The sequence below is a fragment of the Anneissia japonica genome, unplaced genomic scaffold (assembly GCF_011630105.1).
Source record: "Anneissia japonica isolate Jap-2015-1 unplaced genomic scaffold, ASM1163010v1 scaffold456_len727751_cov192, whole genome shotgun sequence".
Lineage (NCBI taxonomy): Eukaryota > Metazoa > Echinodermata > Crinoidea > Comatulida > Comatulidae > Anneissia > Anneissia japonica.
This window is the reverse complement of record NW_022713155.1, coordinates 598373-604230: the sequence shown is the minus strand read 5'-3', so window position 1 is coordinate 604230 and position 5858 is coordinate 598373. Positions and strand designations below refer to the sequence as shown.

The following is a 5858-nucleotide window of genomic DNA, read 5'->3' as shown; positions in this document are numbered from 1 at the left end:
ATCATATGATTTTTTGTCTTATTTGAATTTTCATTTATGGTACGGTATCCTGTGAGTCTCATTGGCCCCACTGATATCTACTATAATAGTATAATAGCTATTGTAGTAGAGATCAGTGCATGGTCCCCGTATTTTTAGCGGTAGGTCTACCATTTTATGAAATTATGCACTCTCATGAACTTTTTAAGAAACAAATTTTGTTGAACTGCGGACAAAAGGCGCGTAGGCGTTCCTACAGCTTTTGATTTCGGAGATGACTAAAATTATGAAGCACAACTTCTCTACGGCTTATACACGATATACTGAACTGAGACAAAATTTAATTTGGAATTCCATATTTTATTTACTACATTGGTTACACAAAATATATTCATTTTAATTGAAATATATATTTAACTTGCATTTCAGACACCCCCTAACACCTTCATGAGGGATGGAATTGAACACCCACCCATCTCCGTGGTTCTTGCTCGCACACACAAGAGTAACACAAAGTCAGGAACTTTGTCATTCGTTACCGGTTTCATTGCTTATAATATTATCATTCCCGGCCTGGCCCCTATTTAGGGCTACGTACACTTCTTATCTGGCCATACAATTGCTTGTTTACTTCGTTTAATTGCATAACATTTTTAACATATTCAACTAATGGAACAGTGACTGGCGGGAGTCAGTAGAGGGAAATACGTTCTAATACATTATTATTATTTTTTTAAGAATACGCTTGTCATCTCTGTCAAAACACACAATTATTATCTTATACTGGACAAGTCCTCCAGGAAACCATATATTACTTAGGGCAACTCGCAAACTGTCTATAGGCTTAGGCCTGCTGGTTAGACCTAATTATGATGGCTAACTTTTTTCAAATTTGTTTTAAAAAAAGCAGAACTGTGTCAGTGAGTCCTTGTATAGCTTATTTATCCATACTGAAAGTGTAAATATCCTGATTTTACCAGCATGTGATTAGCTGTATCACGATCCAAGATATGTTTTGACGTTTTGCGGTCATGATACTGGTAACGATAGTTAGGCCTATTTACATCACCACGGCTATATAGCCAGTATATAGGCCTACTGTAGAACAATTATCAATCCAAGTAGGCCTAATATTTCAGTCGGGATGTTTTTTGAATGACAGGTTTGTGGCCTACAGCAGCTCTTATTGAGTCACCACCTCGCCCCGGCAACGAATGTGAAAACGCAGGCGATTCTCTTTCTAGCTCAACGAGTTCGCACTCTAATCACGATCATCCTCCATGTCATCGCTGCTCAATAAACTGCAGGAACCGGATCCTACTTTAAACAGAGAAGGGTCTTTGCATTTTGCTATTTTGAAAACGCATTTACTTTCATAGGTAATCCCATTCGAAGCACATATAGACAGTTTCACTTTATTGCGATCACATTCCTGCTGGAGGCAATCACCTTCTGGAGGTAATGGTCCCACCGATGTTGCGATTTCAGTAGTCACTGTTGGAAAGAACAAAATACATGCCTGAATGGTGATTATAGCAAAATTATTCTTCCATGATTAAAGAGCCCACAATAACTTTCTTCTCCCTTAGTTACTAAGCTATTCTTTCATTTTCAATTTATCCAAATTCTACTCTTATCGTAGCCCGTATCGTAGTCATATCATGGTTTATAACTTTGTTATTATAATATCAAATTGTTATTTTTAATTTCCTATTTGATTGGTGGAAGGAAGCAACAGCATCTCTTGAAAGGGATTGAATATCCTGTAAATGTCGAAGAACTTTTGGCAGAGGTTTTCTACAGTCATTAGAATCTCATGGTCAAGAAGAATTATTTATTGAAAGCATCCGCTGAATAATCTACGGATGTTTAGTATTTCCTAAGAGAAGGCGACAACGGAAGATTGACAATATTGGATTCTGTACTAACCAATAATTAGGTCTATAGTAAACAAATACAGACGAGATTTATTAATTAATGGAACCGCTTATATTTTGCGCCACATTCGTGTTTACTTAATTAAGTAATTTATATAACAATTTTAAGTACTGTATATGTTTTGGATTATAAGTAATTTTATTTTTGCACATTTTACAAAATAGAATTTGGAAATAGCTCTGTTACACTTGATGCGAATCCAAATTGGCTCCCGATGGAATGCGTTTCTCATTCAGTTATTCAAAACAGTCTTCAGACAAGAGGTTATTTTGATTGAAATGTGATGTATAGACTAAAGTTTGCGGATTAGTTAATATATTTCATATTTCTTTTCGAATGTTAATTTTGTCAGTGCACGTTGCTCGAGTATGTCTCGTACTGAAGTCTTAATAAGACAAAATTAGCTCGGACCTCTATGGAAAACAACTATGATCCAACGCCCTATTACGTCCACGTTTTCAGCTTTGTAAAACTGTAAAATACTTAACGTATAGTTTCACTTCGTGATGGTTACAAGAGTGACGTAACATAAATATTTTTTTTTTTTTTGGTTTTCCTAGTGTTTTCTATCTATATATGCTCATCGTATATATCATTCATAAATCAGTATGTCTATTTCACCATTTTTCTTGCATTGTATATTAATTCTCGGCACTGTATTTATTTGTCTTTACAGACGTTTCGCATAATCAACATTTTCTTTAATTGATTACTAGCCAAATTTAAGTCAGGAAATCAGAAATATTATTTACGCGGCTGCTAATTACAGAGAAAAATATTTTCTCTTTCTACTTTTTATTTGAAAGCTAATAAGTTAAATAAAAGCAATTCAATTACATGTCACTATTAAAGTCAACACGCAGTAGGCTACATAATCTACTTCGTAAAGAATTTATTATCAGCAACATTGGTTTAATCATCGGTGACACTATTAGGCATGCTTCACATCTCTAAGCTAAACTCTATAATTAGAAGCATTGGTATTTGTTTGATTATTCTTTCCGATTCTATAGGGCCTATTCAAAATAAATAGTGTATATTTTGTCATATTTTGTTTGATCTTTGTTGTAATTTTAGGTATGCAACGAGCATGGATGTAATATATGAAAATAGTAAACGAATGAATTATTTTTAGGACTATTTAATTAGTTGCTAAAACGGTTAATTCAACAATATTATCATCGTTATATTTATGTTAATTGTTACAAAATATCCTACCTGGCTGGAATCTGCCATCACCTACAAGATGGTGCGGCTGTGTCGGAAAAACCAGTCCATTTGTCTCTAAATAAAGATATAAAAAGATATTAAAAGCGTAATGCAAAAATTGATGTTTAATAAAATTTAGAAAAAAATACTTAATCATAGTTTTGAGAACTATAATCATAATTGTTTTAAAACAGTTCTTATTACAAAATAAATATACTTGATATCACACTGATTTCGGTTGAACAGTTATTTTAAGGCCGGACCACTGGGCGCGTATGCATATATTGGCTACGCACCTCATTCAGCCAATCGATAATGAAAAGTTCAGAAAGTTTGTATTTTAACAGAAATATACGAATGTTGCTACAATAATTATGCTTTTAGCTCGTCATTTATTTATTCATTCAACCCTACATGAATATGTATTTAGTGTTGGTTAACTTACTGTCTGGTTTCGACGCTCAGGCTATAACTGCCAGCCATATCGAACATAAAAGAAACAGAGTGGCAATGAAAAATGTAACAACTCGTTTTCTTCGTGTAGTTGGTAGTAGTGCAAGTAAATCCGTTGTCAATATCTGTTTGGCTCGATTAAGGAATTCACGGTTATTAGATGAATAAATATGTGTTCGGTACCGAGAAAGGGACAATGTCTTGCATTTCACTTCATCGTACGAATGAGAAGATGTTGGAAATGCCGGTTTGCTGCAATCATCTATAATATCCAGATAGTATGCGTCTTGTTTAGGGGATCGTTTACTACCTCCCTCATTATATAGTTCACGTTCTTTCTTTTTGTAATGACCTGTTATCGTGTCGTACAAATGTTCGTCAATTTTGGGCGCGCTTGGTTCTGTTGTCAATTGCACGAAACTCTCTTTGCCAGTTCCAACGGTGACACTGTTCATATTCGTAACGACATAGTCTGATTCAAGCGTTGTGAGATAATCTTGAGCGATGTCTTTCAATGTTTTCTTGTTCACCTTAGGTGTAGGCGGCGGAGTTTTGAATCTTCCTCCTCCCCAACCTCCTCCACGACCCTTATGTTTGTGTTCTCGTATACCATTCTTTCGGCATAAATGCTGATTCTCGTAAGGTTTCCGTTCAATTGATGTCATATAATCGACAACCGTATGTTTTTTCGCAACATCACAACTGATGGCATTTCGACCTAATGGCCCGGCATCTTTTAAATCTGAAACGTGATAATGCAAATCATTTGACGCCATTTTCTTTTCTGATTGTGTTGACATCGTACTTTAACATATGAAATTAAAAATCAGCTGAACAAGCAAAAAATACTTGGTTTGTAGCTGTGAATTAATTATTTTGTGAAATAAACCAGAAGACTAGGTTGTTGCTGGGATGATAACCGCACTTAATTAATTTGGTCCGACGCCACGTCCATGTATCTGGTCCAAATGGTGAATACACAGTTCCCTCTTGATGTACTTTACCGATCAGCATACATATACGACATGTAAACTTTCTGTAACGTACGCATTATTCACCAACACCGAAAGAACAAAAATATATAAAAAAGCATCAATTTTGACGATGGAAAAGAAAATCTAAGTCTTCAGAAGGCTACGTGCGTAACAGGTAAGTTTCGAAGTGTCCAAGCTAAGATTAACTAATGCATTTATCGTTCAATCGATTTGAAGCGATCTGGGAGTACGATCTCTTAGTTGGCTTGTTCATCTAATCCCAGCGATAGTCAACCGCTCAATGACTAGTTTCCTGTGTTCCTGACGCAATTTATACTGACAATCGTTATTGGAAATATTTCAACTTTAGCAACTTCTGCGAACGTTTATGTTTAAGAAATGGCGTGGGCATTATCCCTCTGGTAAATTTAGTAAATTTTATCAGAATCGCAAACGCCAATTCTGTTTAATTTTAAATAAGCTAATCAGCTATTACAAATTTGCTAATTAATTAAGCTAATAATGTCTCAATATATTAAAATCCGATTGGGCACAGTACATTCTTTTTGAAACTCAACTTTTCATTATGTCTCTCTAAGGTATTATATGTTTGCTGTCACCTGATAAAACCCCATTAGACTTTACCTGGCAGCCTGACGAAGTCAATAAGGGTAGGTGTGGGGAAAGGGGAGCGAAAGTTCTTGTAAAGTAACTATTATGTCTAAATTATTGTCTACATGTAGGCATATTATAGGCCTTATAGGCATACTTGTTTTCTACTTATTTACAGATTTTACAGTCTTAGATATTTAAGCATTACCGCTCAACATTTAAGTTAGTATTTCTTTATACTTAACATTATTAAAAGACCATTTTTTGTTTCAAATGTTGTATATAATTCCTCTGTTTTGCAATGCTCAATGTATTTGGATCAACAAGGTTTTAAGTGATCTGTGGGTATGAAACCTGGATTTAGTGCACCAGTGGGTGTAAGCCAGTACACCATGTTACTATAGTAAGCTTTTCATAGAATTGAATCCAGCAAGAACGATCTAACCATTGCTGCATATGTAGCATGTTAGCAACCGGATGTTACTACATTGTAGTAGCTACATTCACCTGTTGTGTCAGTCCTCCCTCGGGTGCGGCACGATTATTGTCTGGGATAAACCACTGGCTTCTGTTTTACACCCATGGAAAATGAAAGTTTGTCTATTCGACTCCAGCAGGAAGAATCACTAAAGTACCGACAGGCGTTTGATTATTGAAAATATTTGTAAGTTGTGTCCTGAAAATTGTCACGAC

At 35.2% G+C, this 5858-nt stretch overlaps 1 long non-coding RNA gene across 1 annotated transcript; it reads right to left on the bottom strand.

The window, feature by feature from the left end:
- Window positions 1-318: 318 nt before the first annotated feature.
- On the bottom strand, window positions 319-4870 carry LOC117108281. Its single transcript, XR_004445349.1, has 3 exons — window positions 3572-4870; window positions 3136-3201; window positions 319-1473 (listed from the first exon to the last, which is right to left on the bottom strand). It is a non-coding gene; the product is annotated as an uncharacterized LOC117108281 (long non-coding RNA).
- Between the last annotated feature and the right edge of the window lie 988 nt (window positions 4871-5858).